The sequence below is a fragment of the Littorina saxatilis genome, linkage group LG8, assembly GCF_037325665.1.
Source record: "Littorina saxatilis isolate snail1 linkage group LG8, US_GU_Lsax_2.0, whole genome shotgun sequence".
NCBI lineage: Eukaryota > Metazoa > Mollusca > Gastropoda > Littorinimorpha > Littorinidae > Littorina > Littorina saxatilis.
In genome coordinates this window covers 61,442,512-61,455,011 of record NC_090252.1, presented here as the reverse complement: position 1 = coordinate 61,455,011, position 12,500 = coordinate 61,442,512, and the positions used below count along the sequence as shown (strand labels likewise).

General features: G+C 40.6%; 2 protein-coding genes and 1 long non-coding RNA gene across 3 annotated transcripts in view; all 3 read left to right on the top strand.

The window, feature by feature from the left end:
- LOC138972430 (uncharacterized) overlaps positions 1 to 472 on the top strand; it is a 3,198-nt gene extending 2,726 nt beyond the window's left edge. The window contains exon 2 of the mRNA XM_070345086.1: positions 1 to 472. This exon is cut by the window's left edge and continues 1,141 nt beyond it. The gene's annotated coding sequence lies outside the window, so the exon portion shown is untranslated.
- LOC138974021 (uncharacterized) overlaps positions 1 to 12,500 on the top strand; it is a 35,031-nt gene that overhangs the window by 17,344 nt on the left and 5,187 nt on the right. The gene's annotated exons all lie outside the window — the stretch shown is intronic.
- On the top strand, positions 6,379 to 12,494 carry LOC138974025 (uncharacterized). The gene is made up of 4 exons (XR_011458271.1): positions 6,379 to 6,597; positions 8,525 to 8,623; positions 10,588 to 10,689; positions 12,314 to 12,494. It is a non-coding gene; the product is annotated as an uncharacterized lncRNA (long non-coding RNA).

The window sequence follows — 12,500 nt, the reverse complement described above, 5'->3', positions numbered from 1 at the left end:
TATGCAAAGCGCACAGAATATAGATACATTGTTTGTGAATGGATACCAGGTGGAATTGTTACATCGAAGCCTGTTGTCAAACCTAACATTTCAGAAAAACTCATCGGAATATAATTAAACTGCTTGTTTGGAGAGTGCGCAACAGCAGAATCCAAGTGAAATTACTGCATACCTAGAAAGTCTGCAAAAATCAAGGAATATAGGAAGTTGTCTGAGAAATACACAAGAGCTGATGCCAGATGACATTCTTACATTGGTGATTGAAGACTATTGCCACGCCGAGAATTTGTGTCAAATCAACAATGCGTCAGTTGGCTGCTTGTTTGAAGAATTACAACATTCTACCAGGCGTTTACAGTTTCTTCTTGGTAGAACGCCAAACAAAATAATGTCAATCTGCGAGTGAACGACTATTTTCCATTAACGGTGCAGTACACTTTAGACAGAGAGTGAGAGGTGAGAGGGGAATAGAGAGAGGGGGCGGGGCATGTAGGGAGAGAGAGAGAGGGTGAGCAAGAGGAGACTGAGGGAGAGAGAGGGGGGATGAGGGAGAGAGAGAGGGGGATATATGGATGGGGGGGGGGGGAGGGGGGGGAGAGAGAGGGGGAGAGAGGGGGAGGGAAGGAATAGAGAGGGAGGGCGCGAATAGGAAGAGTGAAAGAGACAGAGGGGGGAAAGGGATAGAGGGAGAGAGAGGGAGAGAGGGAGAGGGAGAGAGAGAGAGAGGGAGAGAGAAAGAGAGAGAAAGAGAGAGTGAGAGAGTGAGAGAGGGAAAGAGAGAGGGAGAGAGGGAGAGAGAGAAAGAGAGGGAGAGAGAGAGGGGGAGGGAGAGAAAGAGAGGGAAAGAGAGAGAGAGAGAGAGAGGGAGAGAGAGAGACAGAGGGAGAGACAGAGGGAGAGAGAGAAAGAGAGGGAGAGAGAGAGAGGGAGAGAGAGAGGGAGAGAGAGAGAGAGAGGGAGAGAGAGAGGGAGAGAGAGAGAGAGAGAGAAGTAATTGTAAAAGGAAAAAGAATGTCCAGTATAAAAAACAATGTCCATTTTGCGTGTAACTGAAAAAACATATTGTATAACAAATTCCAAACAAGCACGCAGACGGAAGAGAAAGAAAGTTATCAAGAAAGAGAGCGAGTGAAAGGGTTATAAGTTTACAGTAGGCGACATCACAATACAAATAAAAACCCTTCCGAAATAGTACCCGCTGATGGGAAAAAAAAGAAGTCTGATCTCCTTATAAAAAATGAAGAAAAAAGAAGAACAAATAACATTCTACCAGGCAGAATTAATTAAACTAAACTTTCATTCAGCGATTGGACTACAAGCCTCTTCATAAGCCTAGGGTAAAATGTTTTGTGAATGTATTTTCTGTTTGCTATTTGTGGTTTTCGTGGTACCTGGAACACTAAAGCAACTCCCCACATCAATGGAATCTGCAAACAAATTGCTAAAAACCTGTTTCTTTTGTCAAAGTTACAAAGCATTATTAATCTAGACACAAGAAAACTATTTTACAATGCCCACATAAAACCCCATATTGGTTATGCTTCCATTGTGTGGGACGGGTGTAGTGAAGTTCACTTGAAGAAGCTGAACTCGCTCCAGCGTAGAGCTGCTAAACTAGTTCTGCCCAGTCCATCTCTTTCTACAAAGGAAAAGATGAAAAGTATTGGGATGTAAAGCTTAAAGAAGCAGCTTTTGTATAATAAATGTTCATTTATGTATAAAGTCGTCTATAAGGACGCCCCAACATATCTTATACAACTCTTCAAATCATCTCCGTCATATTATTTAAACACTCGAAATAATCTTGCCTTGCCAAGGCCCCGCATCGATTTGTTTAAAACTAGTTTTTCTTATTCTGGTGCGTTCCTTTGGAATTCACTACCTGTAAATATTAGGTCATGTCTGTCATTATCTTCTTTTAAAAGACAGCTCTGAAAGCACCTCTCTAACGACTAAGTCGGTGTACAATTTGTGCGAGTGTGTGTGAGGGTGGCTAAAAGAGAAAGTGTATAGTATGCTTCCACAAGCACACTCATGTTTGTTATATTTTTCCCTTCATGATTGTGTTTTATTTGATTTCTTTTTTTATTCTTCATACTTGTTCTTCGCTTCATGTGTCGCGATATAACCCTTCGTGGTTGAAAACGACGTTAAACACCAAATAAAGAAAGAAATGTGTGTATTATAGTAGGGACTAGCTGTAAGAAAGAACCATAATTATGCCAATGGACCTAATGCTATCATCCCTCGGTAATAAAGTTTTCGAGTTCGAGTTCGAGTTCGAGTTGTCAGGTCGTTTTAGAAAATGTGGGTACAAAAGTATACTGAAAAAGTATACTTCGTGAACTCTGCACAATTGGGTCTCCGTCGTCCGAGACTATAAATAAACGACGTTTGTGATTCTTCTTTTTCTTTTCTACGTTCCGCTGCTTTCTTCTCCTTCGTGTGCTGTCATCAGTTGACAGGCAAACAATGCACAATTCGCTACCGTACCACGCATTCAGGAGGGATATTCATAACGAAATCACGAGTTAAGAGGGGTTGACTGCATTCTTATCAATCAACTCTCGAAGACGAAACATCCATAAAGCGTTTTAGCGCTGAGTAATTTTACAGCGTCTTACTGTGCTTTAAGGGCGCTTCAAGGTGTTTAAAAGGTTTTTTTTCGATGTTGGCTACCCATTCATTCGCCCTTAGTGTAGGTTTGGCACAACCGTAGCGGAAACGCATTTTGTATTTAGCTTTTTCTAATTTAACCATCATATTTTTTCGAGTTCTCGGCATTGTGCATTACATGGCACGTTGTGTTTAAAATATGGAATTTTGCATTTTAAGCATCAAATCTGCGTTTTAAACATCACAATCTGCATATCGAATTCTTCGTGCGCTGTATACAACCCGTACAACTTAGATGATATAGTCAGACGGGCGCAATGGCATGGTGGTAAGACGCCGGCCTCCAAAGCCTAAGGTCGTGGGTTCGAATCCCGGCCGCGCCTGGTGGGTTAAGGTGGAGATTTTTCCGATCTCCCAGGTCAACTTATGTGCAGACGTGCTAATGCCTATCCCCCTTCATGTGTACACGCAAGCACAAGATCAAGTGGGCGAGGAAAAGATCCTGTAATCCATGTCAGAGTTCGGTGGGTTATAGAAACACGAAAATACCCAACATGCTTTCTCCGAAAGCAGCGTATAGCTGCTTAAATGGCGGGATCATACACGTACAAATCCACTCGTGCAAACACACGATTGTACGTGGGAGTTTCAGCCCACGAACGCAGAAGAAGGAGAAGAAGAAAATGATATAGTTCACAATACATCTCTACTTATTTTGTGTGTTCATTGACGATAGTATTCCAGGAATATATTCAGGTCAGGAATATATTCATGGGTAGCCCTATTCAGTTTCACAAATACATTTCAGTCTGTACAGCTATTACAATATGTTTTATTGTGTCTAGATGTGTACTGAGTATACCTGCTTTTTAAAGCTATTCGTATCAAAATTCGCACTTTTTTCAGTTGATTCCATTAAGCTGGCATTTGCAGCGACTTTCATTTAGTGTTTTGTGGTGTGTGTTAAATGCTCTTATTTGATGCTGATGGAAACAACACTTTTCTCTGATTTTAAATAGTAAATAATATCATCGAAAAATAATCTTCATTTTTTGTATGTGTGTGTGTGTGTGTGTGTGTGTGTGTGTGTGTGTGTGTGTGTGTGTGTGTGTGTGTGTGTGTGTGTGTGTGTGTGTGTGTGTGTGTGTGTGTGTGTATGTGTGTGTAAGTGTGTGTATGTGTGAATTTAACTTCCGACGTTGTGTGCAAAATATTGTTTTACCAATAATATAAAAAAAAGTTGCATGTATCGCCAAGGACATCCTTCTCCGTAGAGAAGCTTACCTTTTCAGCCGATTATGCATGATACAATACAGTAGGGATGTGACCCAGATTATCGTGAAACAAGTCGCGTAAGGCGAAATTATTACATTTAGTCAAGCTGTGGAACTCACAGAATGAAACTGAACGCACTGCATTTTTTCACAATGACCGTAGTCCGCCGCTTGTGCATAACGGAGTGAAACTGACGAGCCTGTTCAGCGCGGTAGTGGTTTCGCTGTGGTGCATAGCACGCTTTTCTGTACCTCTCTTCGTTTTAACTTTCTGAGCGTGTTTTTACTCCAAACATATCATATCTATATGTTTTTGGAATCAGGAACCGACAAGGAATAAGATGAAATAGTTTTTAAATCGATTTCGGAAATTTAATTTTGATAATAATTTTTATATATTTAATTTTCAGAGCTTGTTTTTAATCCAAATATAACATATTTATATGTTTTTGGAATCAGAAAATGATGTACAATAAGATGAATGTAAATTTGGATCGTTTTATATAAAAAAAATATTACATTTTTCAGATTTTACTTTCAACCCTAAAGAAAGCGGTGAAAGATGATCTTTATGGAAGAAGAACAATTGATATTAAACAAAGACAAAAGCATGAACACAAAATGTTTACACTTTATTTCCAGATGGACCCACAACTACAAACGTGACCAGACTCTCAAACAGGACAGATCCCCAACAACATGAGTCGTTCACCTGCACATCTGATGAAGTTTATCCTTCAGCCAATTTTACTTGGAACCTGCCATGTCAATCCGTCGATGGCACACCACAGAGCAGCACATGTATCATCACACAGGAAACACTACGCGACAAAACGGAAGTCGTCTGCTTCGTCTCTAATTCTGGACTTCCGGAGTTGCGCTCAAGGGGCACTTTTAAGCTTCCTGGTAAGAGTGATTTAATTTGTTTGTGTTGTTTGGATTATGATCACGTGTTGTGTCTTTGTTTGTGGGAAATTGTAATTGTAGTCCACTCAAGGGAAAGGGGGTCACTTGAACTTTACGAATATATAAATCACCGCCAGCTCTCAAAAACACATTGACAGAACGCTCTGACTGGTTATTGAACAATCAGGCACTTGTACTGGCTGACATTTGCTGGCAAAACATGGCTTAAAAACAGTCGGCTGTAACAAATTAGTGGAGCAGTTCATACATTATGTTTTTTTGCAGTTGGAAAGATCTACATATATCTTGTTTAGTCAGAGAAAAAAAAAGTTTTAATTTTGATCAAGCAAACACGCCATTGTATTCCACAAAGTAAATGGATAAATAGCCAAATAACAACATCTCACACATAGTCCTCAACGTTGCATGTGAGTCATGATATGCACAGGCAGAATTGTGGTTTGCTTAGGTCATACTGCAAATGTTTGCTATGTTTAAATGTAACTGTAAGCAAAAGTATTGGACGATTATTTGGTGCTGTTTTAGTTCAAGCCTGTCAGCTTGTCCACCGTCCCAAGATCTGTTCTGTTTTCATGTATCGCCTATTATATTACGCATTATTTTGTTTTCTATGAAATTGTAAATGTATTTATGTATTTAATGACCAAAGTCATTAATTGATTTTTAAGCCACCAAGCTGAAGTGCAATACCGAAGTCCGGCCTTCGTGGAAGATTGCTTTACAAAAATGTCAATCAATTTGATTGAAAAATGAGGGTGTGAAGGTGCCGCCTCAACGTTTACAAAAAGCCGGATATGACGTCATCAAAAGTATTTATCGAAAAAAAGAAAAAAACGTCCGGGGATATCATTCCCAGGAACTCTAATGTCAAATTTCATAAAGATCGGTTCAGTAGTTTGGTCTGAATCGCTCTACACACACACACGCACAGACAGACACACAGACACACAGACACACACACACACACACACACACACACACACACACACACAGACACACACACACACACCCACCCACACACACACACACACACATAAACCACGACCCTCGTCTCGATTCCCCCTCTATGTTAAAACATTTAGTCAAAACTTGACTAAATGTAAAAATGACCACGGGTGACTGTTCATAACGTTGCGCTCTGACAAAACCATAACATCCAGTCTGTTGCCAGTGGATTATTGTGTATGTTTACCAATAGCAGTGTGCAAGATAATAATCATAACTGAAATTAAAAGGTCAAAACGGAAGACAATTCTAGTATTTTGTCAAATTTACTAAAGGTTTCAAACTGTAACTGTAATCTTCGGATGCAGTAATTGTGCAATGATATGGTTTTAAAAGAAAGGTCACGGTTTTCCCCCATAATTCATGACCACCAACTATACTGCCCAGCCTGTCAGTCCATATTTAAGGCCAAATGCAAAACATTGTCCTCCAGCAGGGATGCCACCTGTAAGAAGCAAATTACATGAGCATCCCTGGCAAAATGGAAACATCAAATTGTATCAAATTGTATTTTGAAGTCCTAGTTCAGCGGCCTTTCTTAAAGTATAATTTTGGTATAAAACTAACCAATTTATTTATTGTACAGATTAAACCTCATGTTGTCTATGTGTTTTTCTTTCTCACCTAGACGTCGACTTATTCCCATTGCCTATCGTTGCTGGTGCCACTGGAGGGAGTGTGGGTGTAGTGGTCCTTATCACTGTCGTCGTAGTCGTCTTTAAAGTGCGAAAACGACAGCAACAACAGAACAGTAACAACTCCACTGAAGAACATGGTAAACATCTCAGCACACTGTTTATCTGACTGTCCCCCTGGTATTAGACGCTAGTTTCGAGGATTCGGGTAGAGGCAGATGTCTCCTAACCCTTATTGCACCGTCAAGATTAAATAATATTGGCGGCCGATCGATGACCCGACAGGTAAAATCACGTTCCTGACAAGTACAACTATCAAAAGGCGAAAATGGCAATGTTACATATGAAACTTGAAAATAATGTAAACAGGATTCCAACATTAATTTATGTTGTTCCTACCATTTTATGAAATAGAATGGTCAAGTCTTCCAGCAAACACTTGACCTTTTTAGCCAGAATGCTAGTTGCCTTTCCGCAAAACAAACTTCAGATTCAGAGTGACCACGAATTTGTCATCTGTTGCTGAATCCGGGCAAGACAGCTATTGTTCGGCCAGATTACAGAACGCCTTTTCCAAGACTTTGTCATGCAATTTTAAAAAGAGAAAGGGTCAATAACAGAAGCTTTGTGAAAATATGACCAAATAATATGATCAAATATTATTATGTCCAATTAGGCCAAAAAAAAAAAGGTCTGTTTACGGTAACCCGACAGACCCTATTTTTTTCGCGCGACCCTAGACTTTTTTTTTTGCATTTGGGGGAGAAAAAAAAACAACAAAATCTTTTGGTTTTTTTTGCAAAATAACGTAAAAATATAGTTTTTTGGAAAAAAAAAGGAAAAAAAAATCCCGACCTACCGACCCTATTTTTTTGGCCTATGTTACCGTAAACAGACCTATTTTATTTTGGCCTTATGTCTTTTGGGTTTGTTAAATGTAAACGCAATACGGAAAAGTAGTTCAGTTCACACAAACTTCGACCTATGAAATGACGAAGATAGCATGACGTAACCAAAGTCCGTACAAACAGGAAATAATTATGGACTCTGCCAGTCGGGTTGGGGGGTTCTGCCAAAGTGTTCTTTTTATACTCTTTCGCAATTTTTCTTACTCGACAAACTACGACAGCCTTACAGTGCCCACAAACAAAGAAAATCTTTTTGGATACCCATTGTACGTTAATAATTGAACATGTTATAATCTCCATTAGCCTTGTAGATTGAAATAGGCTTAGGAAATCGCCGCAAGATCTACACACAAACCCAAAGTCCCATCTGAAGGTAGTGTCATATGTGCCTGTGATCTGTCATTCTGTTTTCTTGTAAATCTTTTTTCTCTTTGCTATTCTCTCTCTTCCTCTTCCTCATTTATTCTTTCTCTCCCTCTCTCTCTCTCTATTTCTTCTTTCCCTGTGTCTCTCTCTCTCTCTCTCTCTCTTTCTCTCTCTCTCTCATTCTCTCTCTCGCTCGCTCTTTCTCTCACGCACCCCTCAGCTCAATCAATTTGCTTATCCGTTAATCACAGTTTAATGAGATGCATTATGAGCTTGCTAATCCAGTAGTCGACCGGATATGAGTGAGAAACACCTTTCAAGATGATTTCGATAATACACATATTATTTCATTCATGGCGAAGCTCTGTCATCACAACGGGAGCTTGGTAATATTTTGGAACTAAGATCGTATTATACAAACCAAAATAAAAGGTGACTGAGCAAAACTGCATTCTAAAATATGTGTTTTTGCTTGCTAAACCTTTTACGTATGTGAACTCGTATATGGGTATTGTGACACCAGTGCTGAGCTACTCACTCATTGTTTTACACTCATCATCTTCCCCAATCTCCGAAAGCCCCCCCCCCCCCCAACACACACACACACAGCCATCTCTCACCTCCTTTTTTACTTTCTGAACCAATCTGTCCAACCTTTCAAACTGCCCGTTCGACCAAGAATGAAACAAACAAAAACTTCAATTACTGAAACAAATCAACCAACCGACTGACATGTCAGTTATACAACCGACTTTTGATTGATAGCAATTCAATGAACATGTATACATTACAGACACAGAAAGCACATACGATAACCTTCGACAGTCCGACATTGGTCAACGCTCCATTTACTCTGTCGTCAACTACGGTTACGGTTTGGAAGTTGAAAATGGTAAGTGTCTTTGCTCTTTCGCAAAAAAAATGATTAACGTGTCTGAGAAGGATAATAATAACAACACTTCATTGTTCATTACAGCGTATACATAACAATTGAAAAGTTTCTACGACGCGTCTAACCTGCCTGTCAACGTTTGAAAAACACACATTTTGATACAAACTCTTAGGGCATCCAATAAGACAAAACACATAAAACTAACACGTTCTAATGTTAACAAGCACATATATTGCCTCTTACCCGGTCGTCTTTTGTTAAGATAACATTACAAATACAATATTGTCATGAAGTGGTTTGTGTGTGAAATAAATGAAATTACTTTCATATGTACGTGTTCTGCCCTATTGCACTGTCTCTACCCTTTTCACACCAAACACTTTAAACAACAGAATTTGGGAGGATACAGGCTTATTAATTCCTCACCAATTTCAACACAATTCTTTACTTCAAATACATCAATACGAATCAACTTCTCGACACACAGTTCACACAATCTTTTAGCATTCACTCAATGCATGTAAATACATAGTATAAAGATACTTTCTCAAAGATAGATTAACGCACAAAATAAGGGCTGACAGACACTCATGAGTTCGAATCACGGCTCACTGCATGTCGTCAGTTTCACTTCCTTGTGTCGCTGAATCCTCATAGAATGATGAATTCCCAGAAACTCTCATTGTAGATGCCAACACACACCTTTCACGTTTCTCCCCGAGAAACCCTTTCCGCCATTAGCGAAAAGAACCGTCGTCAGCTACGACCGGTAACGATGAAGACTCCTTCGTCTAGTCATCCTGCGCCGATGTGGTCCCTTGCTCGCCACCATCGTCCCGCGCTTTTCCGTGTAAGGTCCGTGCCTCGTACACGCCATGGAAACTCCTCATGGAAACTCCTTAAGAGACCCGTCTCTTGAAAGAGTGAATTTATCCCAGACAAATTTGACACCCGCTTAGACACCTTGCTCGGTCGAGCCTCTACAGCGTTGTGACGATATCAAACCAAACCCAGCTACATGTCTCATGTTCATAAACACAGCTCATCTCAATCTAAAGCCAGTTCCACCTGTAACGCACAAAACCCGTGAATAACGCTCCCCGGCCACATAGCGTCGCACTTCGATATTTAGGGAAGTTAAAAACACGACGGCCTACCTAACCCAAATCTCATACCCACATCTTTGTGACAAATATAAATTAGACTATTAGTCTTTATATCTTTCACAATCATAATATCGCATGATGTTTCAAAGACTAGTCTATATGAAACAATCTTAAATGAGATGAGGCTAACTCCCCGATCTGGTATAATTCTCCTTACTCCATATTGGGAATAGTGATATGGAAGCACCATGTCCTCTAGACATATACCACACACACACACACACACATACACAAACCCACACATACACACACCCACTCATCCACACACCCCCACCCACCCCCGCACACACCCACCCACACACCCACCCCACACACACATACCCACCTCCCCACACACCCACCCACCACGCACACACACACACACTCACCCCCCCACACACACCCGCCCACCCACCCACACACACACCCACCCATCCACACCCACCCACCCACAATTACACACACATACCCACCCACACACACACCCACACACATACACATACATACACACACACACACACACACTCACACACACACACAATTACACACCCACACTGACACACACAATTACACACACACACACACACCCCTCCGCCCCCTCCCACCCACACACACACAGCTCTTCCCGCCTTTTTGTTTCTAGTCTGTAAAACACCGATCGACAATACATGTAACAAACCAATCATTCAAACAAACAGGAAATCGGACAGACAAATCACAACATGCGGAATACTTGAACAACCTCCTGACGGACATGTTAGTTAAACACCCAACCTTAGAATAAAGGTAAATGAAGGAACATGACTGTATATTTTGCAGACACAGCAAGCACTTACGATAGCCTTCGACAGTCAGACGTTGGTCAACGCTCCATTTACTCTGCCATCAACCCCGAAATCAACATTTCGGAAGTTGAGAATGGTAAGTTGCAATGCTCGTTCAGATAGACTAATTCAGTCTTCAATGCTAGCCTGTGTCACAAACTTTCAGGAAAAGCCAATGAGTTTCACTACTGAGGCTTGTCGATCAGATAAAGATTCCACGTACTCCACATTTTGACTGGTGGCTTAAGTTGAACTGCCCCCGCCCCCTGTGTGTGAAAGGTCAAATTTCACTTGATTTTTGAATTATGTAAAGACCTATGAGCAAAATACACAATAACCACAATCAATAGAATCAAAACAATTGTTTTAAGAGGCATATTTCGGAGGGGACCCGGGGCGGGGGGGGGGGGGGGGGTAGGCAACTTTTCAACGGGGTAATTGTCAGTTGAAGGGGGGGTGGTTGGGGGTTTCAAGAAGGCTGAAAGGCAAATGACCCAACACCGTGACTGATAAATGTATCTGGCAGCGCGTGGCTATTACATCTTCATGGTATTGTATTCTTGCCAGGAAGAATGGGTGGCTTTATTTTCAAGCACCAGTCTATAGGTTGACCGCCCATATAAACAGAAATGAGAATGAACATGCAAGTCGCACTGCCGACCTTTCGTCATTGCTCAGTTATTATACATGATTTACCTGATACTCACCTGTATATACACACACCTGTTTTGAAAGTTATACCTTTTAATTATTTTGCTCGGAATGTAAAAAAACAGGGGCGCTATCTTGAGAAATAAAAGAGTAATAAACATTGAACATATAAACAATGGTAATTATCATCACATAAACAAGAGGCGAAGCCTTCAAGGCTCACGTAAGAAATCGACAAACAGTAACACAAACTCAATCACTCCGTCACACATACACACACACACACACACACACACACACACACACACACACACACACACACACACACACACACACACACACACACACACACACACACACACAGTAAGCATAGGTGAAACTATGCAAGAAAGCGAGACCCTGGATCTGCCAAGAAGTCTCGGCCCGCTCACAATAACAATGACCGAGACTTTCAGTAATTCCTTTGCGTGACGTCTAACCCTCTTACGTCATAATGTGACGTCTTCAAATAGTTTCTATCACACACGTCGAACACTTTTGACCGAGACTGACGTAATCCATAGACTCGGAAATGTTAAAGTTTCTACCACAGACATACACACATACATACATACGCACGCACGCACGCACGCACGCACGCACAGACAGACAAAGTTTATCATCGCATAGGCTACACTTACGTGAGCCAAAAACGAGTTTTTCCAAACAAACCCTAAACGTTGAAATGAAAACCTATGGTAACTTAAACGAAAACAGAGTTTTTGATTTTTGCCTTTTTGCCTTAGAAGTGTCAATGGTCAATTTTATCAAAATAATACACTTAGTTCTCGGATTTGCACAAACTATTACAATCTAAACATTTATGGTATCATTTTCAGCAGTGTTTCTTTACCGAAAGGTTCCGAGATAGCTAAGGAAAGTCGTTTAGAGGAAGGAGCGAGAGTTGAAGTCAAAAGTATGTAACCTTTCGTTGCACAAGTAACACACACACAAATAAACAAACAAACAAACATTGCACCTTAGTATAACATTGCAAAAAACTCAGCAGCGCTTTTTTGTGTCTGTTTCAGGTAAGAACCCTGCATGAAAACACTGATTGGAATGTCGGTCATACATTATTTGACTCAGTTCAGACTATGAGATTGCATTTCAGCTTAATAATTGATCAGTTAGTTAGTTCATTCAAATTGTCATTTAGATGACATTTTCCTTTAGAGACTCACACATCATTGCATTCTATTCCGCATCAGTTTCTTC